Source organism: Erinaceus europaeus, chromosome 19 (assembly GCF_950295315.1).
Source record: "Erinaceus europaeus chromosome 19, mEriEur2.1, whole genome shotgun sequence".
NCBI classification, from domain to species: domain Eukaryota; kingdom Metazoa; phylum Chordata; class Mammalia; order Eulipotyphla; family Erinaceidae; genus Erinaceus; species Erinaceus europaeus.
In genome coordinates, this window is record NC_080180.1 from 25,898,501 (window position 1) to 25,925,732 (window position 27,232).

The window sequence follows — 27,232 nt, forward strand, 5'->3', positions numbered from 1 at the left end:
AGCAGGGAAACAATTACAGAAGCCAGACCTTCCACCCTCTGCAACCCACAATGACCCTGGATCCATACTCCCAGAGAGATAGAGAATGGGAAGGTTATCAGGGGAGGGGTTGGGATATGGAGATCGGGTTATGGGAATTGTGCAGAATTGTACCCCTCTTATTCTATGGTTTTGTTAATGTCTCCTTTCTTAAATAAAAAAAATGAAAAATAGAACTTTGGTGGTGGGAATGGTGTTAATATTTTCTATTAATGTATAGTCTTATAAATCACTGTTTTTGCTTTTTTTGAGGGGCGGTTTGCTTGGATAACTGCTTTTGGTTGAATTGCATTAATCTTCAGTTTTGTTGCTGTTGTTGTTCGTGATCCTCAAATAACTTGGTTATAATATTGTCTTCTTAAACCTAAGATGGCAAGAAACCGTCCTCATTCTCTGTAAACCTGTATTTCTCCTGGTCCTGGGACCTCTGGGGCTTTGCTAATTTTCTTCATGCTTCTCCTGATCCATACCATTTGATACTGCATTTGCTGTTCTCAACCAAATCAGTGTAACCAATGCCACCTCTTCATGTTCCACTTCGGACTATGTCCAGAGACACCAAGTGTAGGATGTCAACCCTCCAGTTTCAATATTCAGGTAAGACCTTTCCTAGCTCATAGGACTTCTTAGTTCCATTTTGGGTGGCACACTTCCTAAATAAGTTACAGAACTAGGGAGTCGGGCGGTGGCACAGTGGGTTAAGTGCATGTGGCGTAAAGCGCAAGGATTGGAGTAAGGATCCCAGTTCGAGCCCCTGGCTCCCCACCTTCAGGGAAGTCACTTCACAGGTGGTGAAGAAGGTCTGCAGGTGTCTGTCTTTCTCTCCCCCTCTCTGTCTTCCCCTCCTCTTTCCATTTCTCTCTCTCCTATCCAATAACAGCGACATCAGTAGCCACAACAATGTTAAACAACAAGGGCAACAAAGGGGAAAATAAATAAAATAAATATAAAAAAATTTAAAAAAGGTTACAGAACATATATATATTAGGGCCCATGAGACAGGGCACATGTGCACATGTATCCACATTGGGGAAAAATAGGTACCTTAAAGTAAGTCACAGTAGTTTGCTGTGACTCAATAAGTATAGCAAACAAGTAGAAAGACCTAAAAAAGATACCATAAGGTACTTAATAAAATATTTTTTACTTAGACCTAGATCCCCTCCTCACCTACTCTCTTCAGATAAAGTAAGGACTATAAAATCTGGATAAGGGAAAGAGATTGGCATATTTTAATGATGGCCCTTTTGGGCACTACCAGGCTACCCCATCATCTGGGACCCTATCCAGGGAATCCTTGGATTCCCATAGAGATGGGCCTAGACCTCAAGCAGATCCCTCTCTCCACCATTATTGTTCTCCATCAGGAACAACATTGTTAACCCTCTTGTGGGCCTTTACAGGACATTGCTCTCAATGTAAAACAGTAGTAGAAACTGACCTACTTTCCAGAGGGAAGCTAGGTCAATCTACTGGAGGAAGGCTAATCCTGAAATGAGTGTAGCCTGGAATGTTCCTAGCTTGACCATGGAACAGGGATGCAGAGGCTACACAGGCTCCTGTGCTAAATATGAATAGACATGGGTCCAGTGTCAGATGGATGGGGTTAACAATTAATGGTATTTATATGATTTTCTCCATATTTAGGAGCTACATTCTGCCCTAGTCCAGCCTTCTAGTCTTATTTTAAACTTATACACCGTCTTCCCAGACAATACTTTTAGTTCACCTTCATGTTAGTTATTGGGCTCAGACAAAAATTACTGAAGTCTTGGACTACATGTAATATAGCTAAAATAGATTTCCTAGATTCTTCCCACATGAAGACCCCTAGTTTCATTTGTTCTGTTCCTACCTCTGGGTTCCCATTTTATGAACAATTTGCTTTATATCCTACCACCTTTCAGACACCATCCTGACCTCCATGAGCAGATGACCTCATCAAATGTGTCCTGGAAACTCCAGAGCCCTACCCCACTAGGGCATTATAGAAACAGACTAGGTGTATGGATCAACCTGCCAGTATCCATGTCCATGGAGAAATAGTTACAGAAGCCAAACCTTCCACCTTTTGCACCCCATCAGTAATTTTGGTCCAGACTCCCAGAGAGGGATAAAGAATAAGGAAGATTCCAATGGAGGGAATGAGACATGGAACTCTGAATAATGATTAACAAGACTTAGATACAACACACAGTTAGTACAGTACACACAGTTAGTACAATACACACAGTTTGCAGCACCAGAGTTTAGAGGGAAGGTAAGATGAAAGGGCACAAGGTTGGCTTTAAGCTCTAGGATCCTTATGTATATTGTTTCACAAGATTCTTTACAGAAACTTGGTGTGATTGATGGCTATTATCCCCAGAGAATGAAATGAAGTCCAGAGAATTTTATAGCTGACAAATTTGTGATGGAGGTGGAAATAACCCAAAATCTATTAGATTGCAAATCCATGTTTAAGGAATTTATAGAATTTAGTAAGTAAACCATATTATTAAGACAGTGATTAATAAGTAATTCATGTTGGCACCTCAGGAAGTGATGCATTGGATAAAGTGTTGGACTCTCAAACATGAGGTCCTGAGTTTGTTTGATCCCCAACACTGCATATACCAGAGTTATCTATCTCCTTCTTTCTCTCTTCCTCTTCCTCTCACTCTCTTTCTCATGAATAAATAAATGAATATTTTGAAATATTTAAAAATAAGTAATCTATGCTGACTGGATCCTAGAGTAAGTGAAGAGGAGTAGAAGAGAAATACAAAGTGATATTACTTAGTACATCAAGTGTTCTTTGTCTATGATGTATCAGAATCTGTGCTAGGCAGTTCAAGTGTGCTGCCTCATTAAAATGAACAGTAGTTGTATTAAATGATCATTCCTGTTTTACAGATAAAGGAGCTTAGTCTTAGAGGTGTTCAGTAATCTGCCCAAGGTCACATGGACAGCAAGTGACACCCAGGACTGAAGTCCAATCCTTTTGTTTGTACAGTTTAGGCTTATTGAAAATAATGGGTGAGTAATCACTTAACAATTCAATTCTGAATGTCATAATAAGGACATGTTTTTTTTCTTTTTTCTACACAGAAAATTCCCAAACTTAGTTTCTACTCCAACACTGTCCTCCCTGTAGAGTTCTGTTTACTTGTCCTTTTCCCCTTGGTATCTACTTTGCCCAAATCAATAGAATTGTGCAACCAAACAGGTTAGGCTAAGGAAAAAAAAATCCTCAAATCTTCCAGAAGACAAGCACTTTTATTGAGGAAAAGATTTGGTAGCTAGCTACTAGCTAGGCAAACATGGCTAAGATATCAAGAAAGGATCAAGCAATTAATTACCTTGGGAGGGCAGGAAGGAAGTTTTCCTGAATGTGTAAAGTTCAAATATCTGCTTGTTCTGGGCCTGCTTGTTCAAGGGGTAGATTTCCTGGTCCCACTCCAGACATGGGGAAGGTTTTATTGTAAGCCATACCAGACAGTCTACAAATTGAAAGCAATGCTTTCTGCAGGGAAAATATCAATATACCCATGGAGGTTAGCTGTTAGTGTAGAAAGAACTTTGGGTGCCAGGAAGTTTAGAGCTGAATTGCCTTCCATTTTGCTGCTGCAGTCAAAGGCTTTGACCTGGAGTCCATGAGTAGGAGTCCTCATCTTTCAGAATTAGTGATGTGGTTAGAGTAGCAACGTGACTCTTTGTGGGTGGAAGAAGGTAGGTCGGATGTGAGAGTCTCCCTCCATGAACATGTGTGCGTCACTTCAATCATAATTTGTATCTTTACTCTCAAAAACAAGTCATTTTTGTTCCTATCAGCATGTTGGCTAGCCCGCAACAAAGAGGACAAACTGAGCTAGATAGTCCCAGACACAGGTTTCAGGTGATGCTTTAGTGTGACTGGGGTTGATGAAAACAGAAAATCACTATACTGGGGACCAGTCTAGCTGCCTTCATCAATACAAAAATATGCTTACAGGAAATGCTTGCTGCCAGGGGACACAAGAGCTATCTGCTTGTATGGGATTTAGGTACTAAAGCATTTTTGCTTTTATTTTTTTATCGTTAAGGATGGAGCAGTTTAAGCCAGAGTCCTTTCATAGAGTGAATTGAAGTATATATGTACTTCAAAATAATCATAAGCTTAAAAAAACTGAAAAACAGAAATGATCAGGCCTTAATCCCATGTCCACTAAGTTTGGCTTTTGGGTAGGATCTTGGAGCCCCTATATAAGTTCCTGAGAATTCTTAAATAGTCTGGCAACTTGAATATTACTTATGGAATCATATTTCTCTTCTTATCTTATTTTTGTCTATCCCTGCCACTACATGACAAGAGACTCAGAAAAAACTTCACTTGTCATTTCTCTTACAGATTTTTACACTAGCTAGCTGTGTAAAATCCAGAAGAACTTTATATATTTAAGTATTCTCTCTGTGTGTGCATTTTCATCATATTTTTTGTTTCTAAAAGCCATCCTTACAAGGATCTATGATATAATGACCCAGTAATCAAATAGGAGAGCAACCTGCCTCCTAGTTGTTGATTTATTTTTTGTAATATTTTATTTTATTAATGAAGAAGTTAGGCAGAGAGAGAGAGAGAGAAAGAGAAGGAACCAGACATCACTCTGGTACATGTGCTGCAGGGGATTGAACTCCAGGACCACCCTATTTATTGATTTCAACACTTCCTCCTTAGGCATAAGATGCATTGGGATTTTTACATCTAAGTTTTTAAAAATTCTTTGAGCCTTAGAATTCATTATAAGGAAAGTGACTGTGAATGGGTGCTAACTGCATGGGTAAAATGGTCTAAATTCCAGATGAATCTTCTTTGGGAGAATAATCCACCAATTCTCTGCCTTTTGAAGTTTCACTCAGTCCTTTGTTCCTCCATGAACATGGTTCTGATAATTCAAACACTGTTTTGATCATTCCTCCAAATCTGATTCTGGTGTACAGCTATAAATTCATTAAACTCTTTACCATGTACAGTCTTAATTCCTTCTCCTTCTCCTTGTCTTCCTCCTCCATCTCAACCAGGTATTCACTTGGTTACACTAATGCTGGCAGACTCTTTTTCTTTCTTGCTTTTCCAGATAGAGAAAGAGATAAAGGGAGAAGCAGAGACACCATAGTGCCACCCCCAATTCACTTGAAGCTTCCCCTTGATAGTGCTCCCATAGTAGCTAAGGGATTGGATCTGGGTCCTTGTGTATGGTAAGATATATGCTGTACCAGATGAACTATCTCTTGACCCCTGTATGTTTCAACTAATTGCCTTAGATTGTTATTGTGTGTGTGTGTGTGTTTAGGGCCTTGCATATGTACAATTTAACCATCTGTTGGTTAGTTTCTCTTCCAATTCAGACAGAGAGATAGACACAGAGGAAGTGACACCACAGTATTGGGTCTCCTCCAGTGCCATAGTACATCTCTTATATTGCCTGGACTTGAACCTGGACCAGAATATGTGGCAAGGTACAAGTGCTATCCAGTGGGACATCTCTCTGGCCCTATTATTTATGTTCTTGAGTGTGTGTGTGTGTGTGTGTGTGTGTGTGTGTGTAGGTGCTGATTTACCTAATTGACAATACTGTGAACAAATTAATACATTTACATATTCACTTACACATCCAAAAAATAGTTCTTGAGTATCAGCTTGTGCTGGGCATTACTTTAGGTTTTAGATCTATATCTCTGTATACATCTCAGGTAGAAGGTGACATAATGACAAAGTAATTTGAGAAGATTTGAATAACATGATAAGAGAAAACACTGATTAGGAATATGAGACATATTCACTCAATTTTTGTTAACTTATCAAGGAATACTATATACTAGATACTAAAAATTTGTCTTTTAAATTAGAACAAGTTCTTATATAAATGAACTGACCCAAGTGGAAAAATATGTCTAGTACTCAGAAAATATTGTTATTGACTTAAACTTTAAAATATAAGCCATGGTTTACAAGTGGATACTGCAAGACTAAGTTATTGAATAAAAGGCATATTGAAGGTAAATTTCCTATAACAGAAATGCAAACAATAAAGAATGAAAGTGAAAGAGTAGAATAACTATGAAAGACAGATATCAAAGAGCCAAATCACTATTCCTAAAATAATGAGCAGAATCATTTAGAGCAGAAACCAAATGTAGAGCAACTAACAGCCTTAAGAAAAATCTTATTTAAAAAATTGAACATGATTATTATATTAATCAGGAATCTCTGATTTGCATCTGTGTCCAGCTCAGCCTGGCTTAAACAATGGCTTACAATGAAGTGTAAGTTTACAAGAAAGGACTCTAGTTCTGGTTTTCCTCTGGGATGGCTTCATTCTGGGGTATATTGTCTCTATAAGTTCCAGCCACTTGCTCCAGGCTTATATTCATTTAGTCTCCCAAATCAGATGGGAGAAAATAATTCATCCAAAGTTCTTAATCTTGGGTTAATGCATATAGATTCTAATTGCTTAGTTTTGGTCATATGGTTATACTTGGGTCAATCTAGGTGAAAAGTATTGTATCATCAACAGCATACTCCCACTTCTGGAATGAGTAGCAGTCAACATTACCCAGTATCCACATGAACTGTAAGGAAAAGAGAGTCAGTTTCTCAGAGAAAAATGGGGTTGTTGACTCCAGAAGGATGGATTCCGGTTAGGCTAAATAACATTATGTTGGACAGATTAATTAAAACTTGCTCTCAAATGCAAAGAAAGACAACAGTGAGATATCATTTCACTCCTGTGAGAATGTCATACATCAGAAAAGGTAGCAATAACAAATGCTGGAGAGGTTGTGGGGAAAAATGAACGCTCCTGCCAGTGCAGGAGGTGGGAATGTCAGTGATCCAACTCCTGCCAAGAATATTCTGGTGAAAACTCAGAAGGTAGAAATGGACCTAATCTATGACCCTGCAATTCCTCTTATGGGAATATATCCTAAGGAACCAAATAGACCCACCCCAAAAGATTTGTGTATATCTATTTTCATAGGAGCACAGTTGGTAATAGCCCAAACCTGGAAGCAACTCAGATGCCCAACAACAAATAAGAATGGGAGTCGGGCAGTAGTGCAGTGGGTTAAGGGCACATGGTGCAAAGTACAAGGACCTGCGTAAGGATCCGGGTTCGAGCCCCCGGCTCCCTACCTGCAGGGGAGTCGTTCATAGGCAGTGAAGCAGGTCTGCAGGTGTCTATCTTTCTCTCCTCCTCTCTGTCTTCCCCTCCTCTCTCCATTTCTCTCTGTCCTGTTCAACAATGATGACAACAACAACAGCAATAATAACTACAACAATAATAAAAAAGAAAACAAGGGCAACAAAAGGGAAAATAAATAACTAAATATAAAAAAATTAAAAAAAGAAAGTAAAAAAAATGAGAACAAGTTGTGGTTTATATATACAATGGAATACTACTCAGCTATTAAAAATGATGAATTCACCATCTTCATCTCATCTTGGATGAAGGAATAATGTTAAGTGAGATAAGCCAAGAAAGAGAAGGATGAATATGGGCTGATCTCACTCATGGACAGAAGTTGAGGAATAAGAACAGAAGGGCAACACAAAGCAGAACTTGAACTGGTGTTGGTGTATTACACCAAAGTAAAGGACTCTGGGGAGTGGGGGGTGGTTCAGGTCCTGGGGCATGATGGTGGAGGATGACCTAGGTGGAGAGTGGGAGTGGGGGGGTAGACTGTTTTGCAGAAAACTGACAATTTTACATATGTTCCTACAACAGTATTTACTATTGGCTATAAACTATTAACCCTCTGCAGTAAAAATTTTAATAATTGCTCTCAGATCATTCATGTAGAATGTAATCTTATAACAAATCTTGGATTTTTTTCTGTGTAACTTGAAAGAAAGTTTTTTTTTTCCTGCAAGTGATCCTGTGGTTCTCTCTTTCTCTTTGATAGAAGGTGAGAAACAGAGAGATATACAGAGGGAGAGGGGGAGAGAAGAGAGAGAGAAAGAGAGAGAACCACCTGCAGAACTGCTCAACCATTCATGAAGCTTCTTCCCTGCCATGAGTACCTGGGGCTTTATCCTGTATCCTTGTATATGGTAATGTGTACTCTACTGGTGAACCACCACACAGTCTCCAGAACAAAGTATTTTAAATTGTGAAGGATTATGTTACCCAAGGACTCTACTCTTAGACAAAATATCACTCATAATGCATGAACTCAGAAAATATAATTTCCAGGACTTTTTTGAGTGATCTAGTAAAAATATGTTCTGTAATATTAAGGATAAATTAAAAATAGGTACAAATCATCATCAAGACCTGTGATTCTATCTCTGAAATTGGTTCCCTCTCTGCCATTACCTCTATCATTGATGTCCCTCAGATAGCCATGACCTGTAGACTAGCCTTTTTCTTCTACTCTCATCTCTTCTTACATATTTATCCAGTGGTCTCTTTGTAAACCAGATCTTTCTGGCTTGAAATAATTGATGACTTCACATCTTATGTAGAATAAATTCAAACTGTTCCCCCCTGGTCTTTAATACCTTGTCTGGATTATTCTCATCATGTTTTCCCCAACCACATTATCCTTTGCTAACTGAACTTAGTTTCATGCCTATCTTCTAGTTCTTTCTATGGATATGCCAAGCTTCTTCCTCCATGGGGACCTTCACATGCTGTTTCTTCTAATCTGTACTCTATCTGTTTAATTGGTTCTTTCTCTTTCACTGTATCTCAGCTTACTTACACAACTTGCTTAGATGTTCTCTGGCTTCATAATTTAAAAGTATACTTTTATTTCCTTGTCATTCTTACTAATCATTAATAACAAATGATAAGTATATATTTGTGTTTGCTTGTGCTATTTCTTTCTTGCCCTATAGTGTAAATCCCATGATAATATTTATTTTGTCACTGTTCAATTCCCAGGTCTTCAACACTGAATGGGACACAGAAAAAAAAATATATACATGCACATGTGAATATAGTATAAACATTTAAATGATATGTATTTGTATGTAAATATAAAATATACATTTGTGAGAGGAAAGAGAAAAGGAATATTGAAATAAAATAACTGTATAGAGAGCAAATAGTCAGAACTATATACAGAATCAGTAGGTAATCAATTTAACTATGTTTTTTCTAGGTGATGGCAAACATTTTTTTCTATCAAAGAAATAAACTATGATCTTACAAGTACAGTATATAATGCTTTCTGTTCACGAATGAATGACACAAAAATTGATATATAGTGATGTGATACAGAAGCTCTGAGAAAAAAAGTTGCATACTTAGTGATTCCTATCTAGATATAAGGGAGAATTCAGTGATTCAACAAGTGATAAGAAAGCTGATTCATGTGTGTGTGTGTGTGTGTGTGTGTGTGTGTGTGTGTAGGTATAGGAGTGAGGTAAGGAAATCTTAAATTTCTAGAATTAAGACAGATTAAGTGTCTCAATTATCACTATCAAGGGACAGGGGAAGAGTACTGTAAGGCTGTCAGGTACCACAGGAATCAAAGATGGTTACAATTCAGAAGAAAGTCAGGAATTATCCCAAGGGCAAAACTTTCTTCTTGGATAGGGCTGGCAATCTGGCCAGTAGTCATAGAACATCTAGTCTCTGGACAGTGACACCTTGTGGTACAATAAAAAATGGATGAGGCAGATGTAACACCACATAGAGAAGGCTTGGCTTGAGGTTCCGAAATGACAGAGAAATGTAAGTGGAAAGTTCTGGAAAGAAACAGGAGTAGGTCTTGCATGAACCCAGTAATAGGTCTTGTTTAGAGAGAATGAGAAAAGCTGACCTTACTCCTGGTAAACAATACTTCCATATGTTACTAATGATGTCCCTCAAGGTTGTCAAGCTGTGCCACAGAGAAGAGAGAGAGGAGATCCGGAGTGAAGAGGGAACACAAATATTTATTGTTGGGTCAGACGGGTGGTTCAGGCCACGTGGAGTCAGCCGAAAATGGCCGTCCCCCGCTACCTCACCACTGGGCAAGAGAGAGAACGAGCACGGAAGTGGGAGGGCTTTATAGGGCAACAACCAGGAGTGATGTATCAGGACAGGATTGGTTGAAAAGGGCACTGCGAGAATATTGCAGGAAGTGGCAAAACCTGAGGGCAAAGACTGCATCTGTATAATTCCCCAGCATCTCCTTTTCCTTTATATCTAATGGACACAGTAAGGAAATATAGAGTGGAGCAGGCTTAAATGTTTTTAAGGAATGCTGTGCTCAGGTGGGAAGATGTAGGACGTTTTTGTGGGGGAGGGAAGGCTTAAATGGCCGCCAACCTTGTGAGATTCATGTGTCCCCCCTGTGCTCAACCCCTGTTTAGAGAGAGAGACCTGGAGGGACTCATCTTATAGGTTAAGCTCTGCCAGGCTCAACCATCTCCTCACAATATTTCTACATCTTACTCTTTCTATCTAGTCATCGCATTATGATGGTTCAACGTCTGTAAAAGACTCTATCTATGACAGAGTAGTAGTGTAGGGGTGAGCAGAAACCTTTTGGGCATAAACCTAAATGATATAACAAAACAAGAAAGGACAAGTAAGGAAGCAGTAAGAGCCAGTGTGATGCCAAGGGGAGGCTTGGTGCACAAAGGGACATTTTCTGTCTTTGGGGGTGTCTCCTGCCTCGGGGCGTTTCATGTCTCAAAGGGCGTTTCCTTCCTCTGGGACCAGTATCTAGTAAGGGGGCTTTTCCTGCCTCTGGGGGCAGGGCTTGTAGGCGGGAGGACATGCCTGCCAAGCAAAGGGGATGTTCAGCGCTGTACAGTCCCCAAGGCAACTGGCTGTAAGGTCCATGAACTACTGTGGATCAGTCTTTGAAAACCCAGCAGCATGAAGGGAAGGAAGCTGCTTTAGAATTGTGTAAAGTGTCCAAAGGGTATACCAGCAAGTCCAATAGAAGTCTCAGCCCAAAGTAGATGGCTAGGGGAAGAAATGGCAGGGGATGAAACACTGCACTTCTGTCTCCATGAGTAAGGTCAGCCACTGGAATTCTGCTTTTCTGTAGAGAGTGAGCTGGAATTGCCAAAACGTGACAGGCAAAGCAGAAGTAGAAAGGGCAGACAGGCAGTAAAAAAAGTTCTGTCCTTGGAGTCTGTGAATCAGGTTCTTCAGATCACGTCAGGTGACATCTAGGGTTTCGGGGGGTGTGCCACTGTAGTCATGCAGTCTAGTGGGTGATGTCAGAGTGTGCAGGGGTCCAGATGTTTTGTTTTTTTTTCTTTCCAGGATTCCTGTGAAAGAAACAGACAATCTGCTTCTCATGGTAGCAGGGCATCTGATTTGAATTTTTTTATAGAAAAAGAGGTTTGGTGCCTTAGCCAACTGAGTATTGGGGGGTGTATCTTTCCTATTTATTTACTGTTATTATTATTATATTATTTGTCATGGTAATCAGCCGTTATCTGGAAGGTCCTGGGTGATTCACGGGGAAAAAGAACTTATTTTTTAACAAAGACTCTAAGGTGTAGGGAAGCAGGAACTTATCTTTAACAAAGACACTGTGGCCATGCCAATAGCGACCTTGAGGGCACATATGGCTCCCCACATGTCCCCCTTCCTTATATATATATTGGTTTGGTCTCACTCCCCCCTGCCTCCAGGAGATTGTGGTTTAGTCTTTGCCTTTTCACGCTTCTCCCCGCCCCCTATCCTACGTACTTCCTGAGTTCCACTCTGCCTCTGGAGGAAAAAGATGGAGGAGCACATGGTGTGGTGATTAGTTTGTTTGCCTGCTCATGAATAAAGATTAAACTGCATTCTCAGCTCAGCTACGAGTTTCTGGTCATCTGTTACCTGCCCGTGAAGCCAGCCCGGCGAAAACAACATAATGGCATCCTGAATAGGCACAAGAATCTCGGCTCCACACACATGCAACAGACCAAAGAAGATCAGATAAGTAAAGCCACAATGGCCTTCTTTTCTGGTTGTGAAGAGGTATCCAAAGGCCTCTGCCTTTTCTTCATGAGACTGTTTTTCTGTTTCTGCAACATTTCTCTCTGGGCCACTCTGTGGTTTCCACCCAATGCCCACCCGCAGGAGCCACCTCGCCGCTGCGTGGCGCAGGGCATTCGGCACGGCCTCCCTCCACACTGTTCGGCAGCCGGGAGCAGGGCAGCAGACATGGCAGGCAGGGGTGCAGCCCATCCTGGCCACCACCCCGGGGCACCTCAGCCCGTGCCTTCTACATGGCCAGCCTGCCTGTCCTCCTGCTATGAAGTCTGGGCAGATCCCGGACCACCTGGAGACTGCGGGCTCCCTGCCAGGACTGGGCCCCCTGGCCGAGATCCCCAGCTTGGCTCTGAAGGCAGAGGAGCTAGAATATGCAGAGATCCCTGCAGAGATCACAACCTACAATTCCTAGAGCTGAAGTTGTGCAAGAAGTCACCGCCGGGCAATGCACCCCCCAAAAACTAAGACAAGTATAGATCTAAACTCGTGTTTAAAATGACATGTCTTCGTAACAAAAGTTTTTCTCCTTGTGTATTGAAGACCATGTTTATGTGTGTGTTTAAAGTTTGGCAAACATTAACTTTAAGGTTAGAAATGTAACTTTAAGGCTACATTCTTACCAGGCAAAGTTAAATGAAAAAGGTTTTCAACATAATTCTCATAAAGGTAAAATTAACTTACATTTAAAGTCTGAGGTAAAATTTAGTTAAAAATCAATATATTTTAACTAAGTTGGTCTAAAAAAAACCTGCGCACACCTAGGGTGTGTCTCCATCTTAAATGGGTGTAACAAAAGGTTAAGTAAGACTTTGTTGATATGTAAAACTCTCAAATACCTTCTCAATTAGAAACGGTAGATTGCACAATGGTTATGCTAATGATTCTCATGCCTGAGGCTCTAGCAGGGTTCTTTGACTTACCACATTTTATTGCACTTAGATTGGTTAGGAGCCTTAAAATAAAACGAAAAAGACCTTCCAAATTTATACAGATACTTAAACCAATTATAATCATCGATTTATCTATTGTGGTAAACTAACCTGCTACAAGTTTTGTTTCATAGTAAGTAAATTGCAGCTGTCAAGTTCTCTACAGAAAAGCGGAATTCCAGCAGCTGACCTTCCTCATACAACGTTCCACCCTCTGGCATTTTTTCCATGGACATCTGCTTTGGACTGGCACTTCTATCGGACTTACTGGTACACAACCCTACAGTAGCTTTCCTTTATGCTGCTGGGTTTCTCAAAGGCTGACTGCAGCCAGCTGCCTGGAGACTCTATAGACCATACCCTCCCTCCATGCTAGGTAATGTCCACAGAGTCAAGAAACGCCCATCGAGGCAAGTAACGCCCCAGAGGCAAGAGATGCCTACAGAGGCAGGAAAGGTCCTTTAGCTTGATAAAGCCTTGTCCATAGAGGCAAGAAACGTCCCCCTTAGGCCTTCCCTTGCCAGCACACTGGTTCTTGTTGCTCACTTACTTGTTCCTCCATGTTTGTGCCAGTTTCTTTTTTGAAAATTCCTGTATGATATAGGTTTCTGTTCACCCCACACTCCTGATACTATAGTCAATTAGTTAAAAAGAAAAGGGGGAACTGTTGGTATGCTTCATTTTGGTTTGGTCTCACTCCCCCCTGCCCCCCGCCTCCAGGAGATTGTGGTTTAGTCTTTGCCTTTTCGTGCTTCTCCCTTCTCCCCACCCCTTATCCTACATACTTCCTGAGTTCCACTCTGCCTCCTGAGGAAAAAGATGGAGGAGCACATGGTGTGGTGATTAGGTTGTTTGCCCACTCATGAAAGATTAAAACTGTGTTCTCAGCTCAGCTACGAGTTTCTGGTCATCTGTTACCCGCCTGTGAAGCCAGCCCGGCGAATACGACACAAGGTGATTCTCATGGGTCTTACTGTCTGTGGACTGGGGTACCATAAGTGAAGACACAAAGCTGTAGTATTCTTAGACATAATATCTGTGCTGGCTTACCTGCAGTCCTGTCTTGAGGTTATAGTATATATGTAACATCAAGCTTGTCCAATATCTTGTCTGTTTTCACTGCAGTGAAAGGAAGCAATAATAATAACACATAATTATGTGTGATTTTCATATGTGATAAGTTTTTTTATTTGAATTATCAATTGTATATATAGGGGATGGTAGATGGCTTTGGGTCTCTGGAAAAACCTGATCTCCACTGACTTTTCATGCCAGGTTTTCACTTCATCTCATCATCTAAGAAAAACTGTTGGCACACTGAACACAATATTCTTCCTTTTCAAGCAGGCACTTAAAAAGATGGCTTCTTTTTTCACTCAGTCGCTGATAATCCTATAATGCACCCATTCAGACCTTTGGACATCTATCTATCTTCCAGGGAGTCTCTAGAAAAGGTGGATCTGTGCTTCTTTATTGTTATTATTTAAAAAATTTTTAAATTCATGATTCAATATTGATTTATAAGACTATAAGGGGTATACCTATAATAAGGGTGTAATTCCACACAATTCCCATCACCAGAGTTCTGTGTCCCATCCTACATTGGAAACTTCTCTATTGTTTACCACTCTGGGAGTATGGACTTAAATTCTTTATGGGGTGCAGAAAGTGGAAGAAAAGCTGGACATGGGCATTGGCAGGTTGATCCATACTACCAACCAGTTTCTATTTTCCCCTAGTGGAATAAGGCTTGGGAGATGTGAGGTTCCAGGAAGCATCGGTACTGTCACCTGTCCAGGAAGAAAGATGGAATTATAGCAGCATCTAGAATTTTATGTGTGCCTCTTTAAAGAAGCAGGTGAAGGGGAAAATCATGAAGAATTACCACTAGATGGCACCACAGTAGTCTTAGTGCATCATAAGAAAACTGCTTCACATTGAAGCTACTCTCTTCCCTGATCCAGCTTTCTAGCCCCTTTTCCAGCCATGACATCATCTCCTCAGACAATAACTTGGGTCCACCTGCATATCAGATGTCAGGCTCAAGCAAAAACTAGTAAAGTCATGGACCCCTAGGAATATGCCTAAAATAGACCTACTAGCTTTTTCCAAAATGGAGAGCCCCAAGTCTTCATCTGCAATAATTTGTTTGACTTTATATGTTAACCCTTTTTTCAGCCACCAGGTTCCAAACATGATGCCAACCAGATTTCCCTGGGCAGATGTCCCCGCTAATGTGTCCTGGAGCCCCATTTCCCCAGGGCCCTGCCCTACTACGGAAACAAAGAGATGGGCTGGGAATATGAATTGACCTGTTAATGCCCACTAGGGAAAGAGAGAGACAGGCTGGGAGCATGAATCAACTTGTCAGTGGGTGCTGGGCTTAGTCGCGGGAGAGAGACCAGGAACTTGTGGCAGCGTGGTAATACAATTCTTTATTCATGCAGGAGCCCCAGAGTCAGGCGTGAGCACAGCAGGTTAAGCCAAATGGTGCCAAACCGCAATGGCTGGCATCTGCCTCCCTGTCTGCATGCCTGCCCTCCTCCAGGTCAGGACACAGAAAAAAACGAGAAACCAGAAACAGAAGTGACTTTTATAGGATAAAACCAGAAGTGGCAAGTTGGAAACAGAGGTGGCAAGTCAGAAACAGAAATGACTAGGAAAAGGGAGTGGAGAAAGGAAAAAGGAACACTGGGAACTTCCTTTGCAACTGTTGCGATGGTTTTAACTGGTGGGATTAATGTTACCCTGCAAGCAGGGTGGGTCTTGAGGTAGAAAGAAGATAGATCAAAGGAATGGGTGGGGAATCAGGCAAAACAAAGATTATGTAAATAGGCCAGGTGTCAGCAATAGAGGATGGAGCAGGGAGGCTGGCTTAATGCCTGACAAGTGGGGAAGCAATTATAGAAGCCAGACTTACCACTTTCTGCACCCCATAATTGCCAGTCTAGCTTCATGGGTGGGAGAGACGACCAGGGACTCATGGCTGAGCTGGGAACACAGTTCAGTCTTTATTTATGAGTGGGGATGCAGTTCAACAATCTAATATCTTCTAATCTCTCTTCATTAGATAGCTCTGTCTTTTTATGTCTCCTGAGGTGGAAGTGTCAGGAAGAGGAAGTATGTAGGATAGGGGGTGGAGAGAAGGAAAATAGCATGCGAACCAGTGGGGATTAAACCAGTGAAAACAACGATTATGTAAATAGACCACAGCCTCAAGCAATTTAACAAAAGGGATCTTAGAAGCAGAATTTAGAAGCATACCAACACATAATGACCCTGGGTCCATAATCCCAGAGTGTTAAAGAATAAGAAATTGATCAGGGGAGGGGATGGGATACAGAGTTCTGGTGGTGGGAATTTTGTGGAGTTGTACTCCTCTTATCCTATGGTCTTGTCAGTATTTCCATTTTATAAATAAAAAATAAAATGAAATAAAACTGCTTAAGACAGAAAATATGCTAGCTGCAGTCATTGCCAGACCCATCTTCTGCAAGTGGCAGAGTATTCTGACCCAACTCCCTTTGGAGAATAGAACAGTCCTTACCATTGTTGATCCACATTGAAAACAAAGTCCTGTAGAAGCCCACAAGAGTGTTTATGATGTTGCTTATGGAGATGAACAGTTGGAGAGAGGTATCTCTTAGAGGTCTAGGTCCATGTCTGTATAGGAACTCCAGAATTCCACGACTAGAGCCCTGGGTGAATGGGTGGCCTAGTAGTAACTGAAAGAGCCATCATTAAATTATGTTGGTCTCTTGCCCTTATCCAGCTTTTGTAGTCCTTATTTTGCCTGAAAAGTTTAGCCTTGGAGTGATTGAGAGAAGTGAAACAGGAAGTCAGTGAGGAGGGTATGCAGGTCTAAGTAGAAACTATTTGATTAAGTACTTTATGGTGTCTTTTTTAGGTCTTTCTTTCTACTTTCTTGTTGCACTTAGAATGTTCCTAGCTATAACCACAGAATTCAAGCTTAGATTTACAAGGTTGCAGAGATTTCACAGGCTCCTGTGCTGAATATGGGCCACAGATCAAATTGATGGGTTTTATAATTAACAATATTTATATACTTTTCTCATATTTGGGAGCTACTCTTTTCCCTGATCCAGCTTTCTAGTCTTATTTCCAACTCTGACACCATCTCCCCAGACAATACCTTTGGTCCACTCACATGCTAGCTATTAGGCTCAGACAAAAATTAGTAAAGTCTTGGGCAACTTGGAATATACCTAAAATAGACCTACTACTAGCTTTTTCCAAAATGAAGACCCCAAATCTCATCTACTATATTCTTGCTTTTAGGTTCCTGATTATTAGACAGTTTGTTCTGCTTTATTTATTTATTTTCAGCTTTTCAAAATGTTTTTTTTTTCATTTAAGAAAGGAGACATTAACATAATCATAGGATGGGGGGGTACAATTCCATACAATTCCTGCCATCCAGTCTCCATATACCACCCCTCCCCAATAGCTTTCACATTCTCTATCCCTCTGGGAGCATGGGCCCAGGGTCGTTGTGGGTTGCAGAAGGTGGAAGGTCTGGCTTCTGTAATTGCTTCCCTGCTGAACATGGGCATTGACAGGTCGATCCATACTCCCAGTCTGCCTCTCTCTTTCCCTAGTAGGGTGGGTCTCTGGGGAAGTGGAGGTACAGGACACACTGGTGGGGTCATCAGTCCAGGGAAGTCTGGTCGGCAGTCTGCTGGCATCTGGAACCTGGTGGCTGAAAAGAGAGTTAACTTACAAAGCCAAATTGTTGAACAATCATGGAACCAAAGGTTGGAATAGTGGAGATGGTGTGTTGGGGTGGGGTACTCACTGCAAACTCTAGTGTACTACTGCTTTCAGGTATATACTTTGCCCTAGTTTATGGATACGTGTGAACATATGCTCTATCTCATGGAACCTGGTGTATATCTAGGTTTTGGGACTTTGTTAGGAAGTGAACCACCTGGGATGGAATTAGAGAATACTATGAAAGGAAAGGTCTAACCCATGTAATGAAGCTGAAGGGTTGTCATTCCATACCTGAAGTCTCTGGACAGTCTGAGCTGAAGCATGTTGAGGTGGCACTCGTTGTGTTAATTAGGTTGCGATCGGCGGATGCAATATTATTTGATATGAATTGGGAGAAGCATGTGGGAAAGTGGGCCCTACCCTAGGGTCCCAAGACTGAGGGAAGTTTAGGCTCTATAGTGGAAATGTGGGGTTCCCGCTGTCTTAGGGTTCAAGAAGACAATGGATAGTTATTGTTAACATCACATTATTTGGTAATTGGGTTAACTTTGAGAAGTCCCTTTGTTAGACATAGAATCAATTTTCCCCCCTCTGATATTAATTAAATAGTGATTTATATGACTACAGTTTATTAGGAGTATACATAAACGCCATTCCCACCACCAAAAGATTGTGACCCATCCCACCCCCCCACGCTCCACCCCACACTCGCCTCACCCCTGCCATCCAGGAAGCTGCATGTCCACCCTCCCCCTTGCCACAGGGTTTTTACTTTGGTGCCCTATTTTCAATTTAGTCAGATCCTGCTTTTAGTTTCCCTTTCTGTTCTTCTTTCTCAACTTCTGTTGAGTGGAATCATCCCATACTCATCTTTATCTTTCTGACTTAGTTCACTTAACATAATTCCTAATAGCTCTGACCAAGATGGGTCAGAGAAGTTGAGTTCATTGTTCTTAGTAACTGCATAGTATTCCATTGTGTATATATACCATAGCTTTCTCAGCCACTCATATGTTGTGCACTGGGTTGCTTCCAGGTTTTAGCTATTATTGTGCTGATATGAACATATGAGTACACACATCTTTTTGGTTGGCTGTTATGGAGTCTTTGGAGTATATATCCAGGAGATGAATTATTGGGTCATATGGAAGATCCATGTCTAGCCTTGTGAGAGTTCTCAAGTCTGCTCTCCACAGAGGCTGGACCAATTTACATTCCCACCAGCAGTGCAAAAGGGTTTCTCTGTCCCCACAGCCTCTCCAGCATTTGTTGCTACTGTCCTTTTTGATGTATGCCATTCTTATAGGAGTGAGGTGGTATCTCAATGTTATCTTTATTTGCATTTCTCTGACAATCAGCGACCTGGAACAGTTTCTCATATATTTGTTAGCCTTTTGGATCTCCTCTGGAGTGAATTTTCTGTTCATATCCTTTCCCCATTTATGGATGGGGTCATTTGCTTTTTTGGTGTTAAGTTTGCTGAGCTCTTTGTATATTTTGGTGATTGGTCTGTTGTCTGATGTATGGCATGTGAAGATTTTCTCCTATTCTGTGAGGGGTCTCTTTGTGTGATAGTTTATTTGGCTGTGCAGAAGCTTTTCAATTTGATATAGTCCCGTTTGTTTGTTTCTGCTTTAGTCTTCCTTGCAATTGAGTTTGATTCATCAAAGATGTCCTTGAAGTTTAGGTGGGAAAGTGTTTTACCAATGTTGTCCTCTAAGTATTTGATTGTTTCTTGTTGTTTTCGACGGGTTATGTTGTTTTTGCCGGGCTGGCTTCACGGGCGGGTAACAGACGACCAGGGACTCATGGTTGAGCTGTAGGCAGTATCTCTTTATTCATGCAGGATACAGCACAACCTAAGATGAGCTAAGCTAAACTCAAGTACCCTAAAACTCACAATGCTGTCTTTATATATACTTGCCAAGTAGGGTGGAAACAGGATGTGACATAGAGAGGGTGGAGAGAAAAGTGACTGGTGAAAATCAGAGTGTGACAAGGAGGGGGCAGAGCAGGCGAGAATCCTATCACTGAACCACCAATGCCCTGGAATGCTTTATGTAAATGTAAAAGTGATTTATGTAAATAGACCAAAGCTTTGAATGGGATTAAATCTATCCCTATATAGGCATATGGTTAAGCAGAAGCCAGGGGGAGCTGACATACTATCCAACAGTTTCTGGTCTAACATCCAGGTCTTTAATCCATTTGGAGTTGATTTTTGTTTCTGGGGAGATAAAGTGATTCAGTTTCATTCTTCTGCATGTTACAACCCAGTTTTCCCAGCACCATTTATTGAAGAGTGCCTCCTTCTTCCATTTAATACTTTGAGCTCCCTTATCAAAGATTAGATGTCCATAGTGTGGGGGTTTAGATCTGGGCTTTCAATTCTGTTCCACTGGTCTGTGTGCCTATTTTTGTTCCAGTACTAGGCTGTTTTCATTATGATGGCTTTATAATATAGTTTGAGGTCTGGGAGTGTGATGCCTTCATTTCTGTTTCTTTTCCTCAAGATGGTTTTGGCAATTCTAGGTGCTTTCCGGTTTCAGATAAATGATTGTAGTTTTTGTTCTATTCTCTTAATGAAGCTTGGTGGAACTTTGATGGGTTCTGCTTTATATCTTAATGCTATTCAGCCACCAGGTTGAAGATGCTATCATGATGTCAACCTGACTTTCTTGTGCAGACAACCTCATCAATATGTCATGGAACACCACCTCTCCAGAGTCCTTCCCCACTAGGGAAACATAGAAACAGGCTGGGCATTTGGATCAACTTGTCAATGATTATGTCCAGTAGAGAAGCAATTACATAAGTTAGACTTTCCACTTTCTGCATCCCATAATGAACCTGAGTTCATGTTCCCAGAAATCTTTCAATGAAGGGGATAGGTTATCTCTAGTGGTGGTAATTATGTGGACTATTCTATGGTCTTGTTGATATTTTTATTTTATAAAAAAAAAAAGAAAATATGCTTGCTGTTGCTAGTCATGATGAGATGGGTATATTTCTACTAAGTCACTTGCAGAATACTTGCCTCCACTCAGGTCCTGGAATATGATGGCAGAGGAGGACCTATTGGGGGTTGTATTGTTATGTGGAGATGTTATACATGTACAAACTATTATATTTTCCTGTCAACTGTAAACCATTAATCCCCTAATAAAGAAAAAACAGATACTTCCCTCCATATTAAATAATATTGGCAGGGATTCCCTCAGAAAAACAAGTAGAGGAGGTACAGGCACTTGGTGGGGATGGTGTGAAATTATACTCCTATTTACATAATCTTATCAATCACTATTAATTCAATATGTCAGGGATGAAACATAGATTTAATACTTTCAGTCCTCTAACTTATAGCTCTGAGTATACATATTTTCTTTAGCCTAAGTATTCAATGTCTCAGATTTGTAAGATGGTCAAATTCTGACACTGGGCTTAAATGTTTTAAGCATCTCTAAAATATATTTGTATACAATACCAAATTACCTACAACCTTAGAACAGATATATCAAAACCATTTGGCTCTGTCAGTGTCTAAGATGCTTTTATTGGCAGACATACTTGAATGTCATAGTGAAGTCCCATTGTATCCTGAAGTCTCACTTCTCCAGAGTCCTACCACATTAGGGAAATATAGAAACAGGTTATTAGGAATTGGGTTGCACAGCAGGTTGAGTACACATGGTGCAAAGCACAAGGACAGCAGCAAGGTTCTTGGTTCAAGCCCCCGGCTCCCCACCTGCCGGGGAGTTGCTTCACAAGTGTTGAAGCAGGTCTTCAAGTGTCTTATCTTTCTCTCCCCATCTCTGTCTTCCACTCCTTTTTCATTTCTTTCTGTCCTAAAAAAAGAGAAAGAAACAGATTATGGATTGACCTGCCAACATCCAAGTCCAGTGGAAGCAATTATAGAAGCCAGACCATCATATTCTGCATCCCATAAAGAATTTTGGTCCATACTCCCAGAGAGATAAAGAATAAGCATGGAGAAGATGGGACACAGGACTCTGGTGGTGGGGACTGTTTGGAATTGTACCCGTTATCTTACAATCTTATTAATCATTATCAAATTACTACTAATAATATATAAATAAACATTTAAAAAGAATAATGAGTTCAACATATTACAGTCAATACTAAGTATTAAAATTTCAAATAAAAATAATTTCCCATCTTGGTTATAATAATAATTAAGTATAGCTAAAATATTAATAAAAATAAAAAGTAGCTTAAAATAAACTATTTCTAAGACTATAAGGAACACTTTCCATTCTCATTAAGATCTATACTTCTCCTAGTCTTGGAACTTTTGCTGGTATGTCTTGGTGTTTCTTTCTTTCTGATACCTCACTCTGCTACACTGCTTTTGTTGACCACAACTAAATTAATGCTACCAGTGCCACTATACCATGTTATGCTTTTACTGACTTGTTACTGTGGATTGTCTCCAGAGATGCCATGCCTGATATGTCAACTTCCATGTGGGGAAGGGCCCACTCACTGTCTGGGAAGTCCAGGCCATTATTTCCATGAGAGTCTGAGATGGTTGACCCTGGGCCCTCTCCTCCTCAGGAGAGGTGGTAGACAGGTCCTTGCCTAACCTTGTGACCTTATAATGGATGTGCTTTTCCAGACTGGGAACCTTCTTGCACATGCTTCCTCATTCCCTTCAAACAAAGGCCATGAATTACTATGTATGTCCAACCAAAACTCACTGTAAAACTCACTCCTGGCTTTGCTCAACTGCCCCCTTCCCCCTGCCCTGAGATGCTTGTAATTCACCCTTAGAGAAAAAAGTCTACCTATGTGTTATGAGCTCATGACCAGACCTTATATGGTAACTTTCCAGTTGTGATCAAATACTTGATAGGTCAAGATTTAACTCTATTGTGTATGGATTAATGATTACCTCAACTTTTGTTTTTCTAAACCTTGAGTATACCTGCTTGCTTGTACCCCCCCAAAACAAGTCATCTCTTTGAAGCTTCTCCTGGAGGAGGTTGTGATTGATTCCCCTCAGTGCACTCTCTCTCATCACCAGGGCCCCCTAGGATCCCCCATGGGCCACCCCGGTCTCTGCTGCAGGGAGGTGGAGAGCCCAGGATGGCCCACACTTCTGAACTCCTCTAATCTGGTGAGAGCTTTCCTAATATATAATTTCATTTTAGTTGGTATGTTTTCTAACACAGTTACATATACTAGCTATAGGTTAGAGCCTAGGGTGCTAGGTACATGTGTACATGTGTCTATAAGCAAGAGACCACAAAGTAAAAGTGCTTAATAGCGCTCTGAGATTAGATTTAGACCTAATAAGTCTGACATTCTACTAGAATGGTATAAAGAAGGCACCATAAATTCTCTATTATGTATTTATTACTTAAGCTTAAGCACCTGTCTCTCCTACCCCTTACTTTACTTCCCTCAATCACTCTACTCAATTTCAAAAGAAGCAAGTAAGAAATATTCTTTCAAATCAAAAAAAGGTAGAGAACCTGGAAGAAATGGAAGAATTCCTAGAAACATACAGCATTCCAAAACTGAGCCAGGAAAAACTACAAAACATAAATGGACCAATCACAGACAAGGAAATTGAAACAGTTATTAAGAATTTTCTCAGCAATAAAAGCCCAAGACCAGATGGTTTTACAAATTCTACAAAAACTTCAGGAAACAGTTAATACCTCTACCTGAAGTTTTTTAAATTGATTTAGTTATGATCAGCAAGTCCATTGGATAAGGGGTCTACACAGTTTCCACCACCAGAACTCTTCATACTATCTCCATGATTGAAAGCTTTCCTATTCTGTAACTCTCTGAGAGTATAGGCCCAGGATCATGATGGGGTGAAGAAGGTGGAAGGTCTAACTTCTGTAGTTGCTTCTCCACTAGACATGGGCATTGGCAGGTCATCAATACTTCCATCTTGTTTCTATCATTCCTCAGTGGGGCAGGGATCTGGAGAGGTGGTGTTCCAGGACACATTGGTGAGGTCATCTACCCAGGGAAGTCAGGTTGGTGTCTGTAACTTGGTGGCTGAAAAGCATTAAAATATAAAGCAGAACGAATTCTTTAGTAATCAGGAACCTAAAGGTAAGAATATTGTAGATGAGATTTGGGGTCTCCATTTTGGAAAAAGCAAGGAAGTCTATTTTAGGTAGATTCCAAGGGACCCATGACTTTACTCATTTTTTCCTGAGCCTGATATCTAATATGCAGGTGAACTAAAAGTATGGTCTTGTGACATGGTGTCAGGAAATAGGACTAGAAAGCTGTATCAGGGAAGAGAGTAGTTCCTCAAAATGGGAAAAGTATGCAAATACCATTAACTGTATCCCCCATCTATCTGACCTGGGAACCAAATTAAGCACAGGGGCCTGTGTAACCTCTGCATCCTTATAGGTCTGAGCTTGCATTATGTTATCATAGCTAGGGACATTCCAGAGTGCACTCATTTCAAGACTTGTTTTCTTTGAGTGGCAGAGTATCCAGTATCCCAGTATTCACTCAGTATCCCAGCAGAGAATGGGGTGGTCCCTATTGTTTTTTAACCCATTGAGGGCAAAGTTCTCGGCGAGGCCCCCAAGTAAGCAGGTCCATGATGCTGTTCCTAAGGGAGATGAATAAGAGAGGGATCTGTCAGAGGTCTAGGCCCATCGTATCTATATGGGAATCCCAGGATTCCCTGACTTGGGCCCCAAATGATTGGGACCCAAATTATTTACTTTATGGTATCTTTTAAGGTCTTTCTACTTGCTTGCTGCACTTATTGAGTCACTGCAAACTTTGTGCACATTTACTTTAAGGTATATATTTTCCCCTAACTTATGAATACATGTACACATGAGCACTATCTCATGGGCCCTGGTCTATATTTAGGTTCTATAGCTTTGTTAGTAAGTGTGCCATCTGAAGTGGAATTAGAGAGCCCTATAAGCTAGGAAATGTCTCACTAAGCAATGGAGCTAAAGGGTTGTTTTTGCAGGCCTGGAGTCTCTGGACACAATCCAAAGTGAAATATGTTGAGGTGGTACTGGTTGCATTGATTTGGTTGAGATCAGCAGGTGTAGTATCAAAAGGATTAAGAGAAACATGGGAGATTTCCAGAGGCAGGGCTACAGAGTATCAGCAGATACATTTTCCCTTGGTTAACTAGGAGTAGCAAAGAAGATCACCTGAGAATACAAGACTAGGACCACTTTGGGAACCCATCAAGTCATGAGTTAGTGCAAACACTTGTGGCTTGTGGGCAAAGAGGGGCCTAAGGAGAGATTCCTAGGGCTAAAAGCCTGTATCTACTTACCAGTGACTGATAATAGTCCAGCAGTTTACCAGTTGAGGTGCCATCTCTAGTTTGAGTTTTTTTTTTAAAACTTTACTTGTTTGGTTTTTTTTTAATATTTATTTTTTAATTTATTTTCCCTTTTGTTGCCATTATTGTTTTATTGTTGCAGTTATTGTTGTTGTTGTTGATGTAATTGTTGTTGGATAGGTCAGAGAGAAATGGAGAGAGGAGGGGAAGACAGAGAGGGTGAGAGAAAGACAAACACCTGCATACCTGCTTCACCACCTGTGAAGCAACTCTCCTGCAGGTGGGGAGCCGGAGGCTCAAACCAGGATCCTTACATCAGTCCTTGCACTTTGTGCCATGTGCACTTAACCTGCTGCAATACCGCCTGACTCCCCAGTTTGAGTTTTATCAACAAACAGACTGCTGAAGGGAGGAGAGGATTCCCCTAAGGCTTACCAAATGGAATGGTGAGTCTTCATTGCTACTGTCCCTTGAAGGCTGGAGAAGCAGCTGAGAGGCCATGTGCTGACACTGGGGGACAGAGAAATGACTGGGAAACACAGGAGAAGACATACACTCCCAGTGGTTTGGAAGTGGAGCTATATAGTGGGAGCCTTTCTATATTGTCCTCCTGATGGACTGGGAGAAACATTGAATAATTGCCTCAGAACCCACAGAGTAGAAATAGAATTTTTTAAAAGAACCTCACAGGGCCAGGGAGTGCTGCCTGGCTTGACTTAGGCTGTTGTTAGAGTAGATGAATTGGGCCTGGGGATATTGGCCCTTGGGGCATGGGAGTCTCTGCATAACCACTGTGCTATCTCTCTCACACCATGCTTTATCTCTTGGTCAGGAGTGAGTGATTAAGGTAAAAAAACCTACTTATAGTTAAAAAGCCCTGAGGCTCCCATAGCCTACATGGAAGAAAAAGAACAAAAGAGGGTTTAACAGGAGCTGTTCTTCAACTCAGGGATTGAGATAACTTACTATTCACAACTGTGAACTTTTTAAGTACCTTAAGACACAAGTCCATCTAGGCAAGTGTGATCAGTGGATTGAAAAGTACTGAGAGAGTACTTTAAAACACCATATACAATGGTTAAACCAAGAATAAACATTGGAGAAATTAACCAGGACAAAAGCTTAGATAAAAGCCCCCCAAAGGTAGAAGCACATCAGAACACTCTAAAATTTTAGAATAATGGCATTAAAATATCTTCATTCTATAATATCAATAAATATAAATGGCCTGAATTCACCTATTAAAAGTCACAGAGTAAATCATGTGTGGAAGGCAGAGCCAAGATGGAGACTTGGAGACAACACCTGGTGTGAGCTCCAATAAAAAGCAGCTTACAACCTGGGATTCTGTGGAGAGGGCAGGATATCTGGGCCGTCCATGAAAGGGTGAATAAGGGGAGATCAGGGTGACACCAAAAAAAGAGTCCTAGAACCTTGGATTGCAGAGGCCAAAAGGACAAAGAAAGGAAAATCTTTGGCTTGACTATGAACTCACCCTTACATCTCATCCCAGAACCAGCACCCACAGGGTGGCCAGCCTCTCCTAGCGGGCTTCCTGTGGAGCTATTTTCTTTACCAAGATTTCTGGCTTAGCAGGGGTGTCCAAGCCTTTTCCTTTTTTTTTTTTTTTTTTTTTTTTTTGAAGGGGGCTGGAGCTCTATCTGAGCTCTATTGGTCAATCAGGGCATTAGCCCTGCCTGGGAAAGACTAGCTGGAGTTTTTTTTTTTTTTAATACTTCATGTAATTGGTTGTCTTTGATTCATTTAGGAAGGGGACCAGGCTGCATGCAGCCAATCTGGAGTGGTACAAGCTTCAGACTGTTAGAGTTTTTTACTCTATTTTATTTTATTATTACTATTATTATATACATGTGACCCTTTCCCTCCTCTTCAGGTTGACCAAAATTAACTGTGGTTCTTTCTTTCTTTTTTTATTATTATAAAAAGAAAACACTGACCAAACCATAGGATAAGAGGGGAACAACACACAGTTCCCACCACCAGAACTCTTGTATCCCATCTCCCTTTGGGAGTATGGAACCAAGGTCATTGTGGGATGCAGTAGGTGGAAGGTCACGCTTCTGTAATTGCTTCCCCACTGAACATGGGAATTGACAGGTCAATCTACTGTCCACTGTAAATTCTCCCAACTTGCCTCTCTCTTTCCCTAATGGGGTGGGGTTCTGGGGAAGCAGGGCTCCAGGACATATTGGTGGGGTCGTCTGTCCAGGGAAATCTGGTTGGCATCATGCTAGCATCTGGAA

At 41.0% G+C, this 27,232-nt stretch overlaps 1 long non-coding RNA gene across 1 annotated transcript in view; it reads left to right on the plus strand.

The window, feature by feature from the left end:
- The first annotated feature begins 453 nt into the window (after positions 1-453).
- Positions 454-27,232, plus strand: part of LOC132534621 (uncharacterized) — a 173,551-nt gene continuing 146,772 nt past the window's right edge. The window contains exons 1-2 of the long non-coding RNA XR_009546340.1: positions 454-636; positions 2,935-3,057. This is a non-coding gene — a long non-coding RNA (uncharacterized LOC132534621). The remainder of the gene's footprint in view (positions 637-2,934; positions 3,058-27,232) is intronic.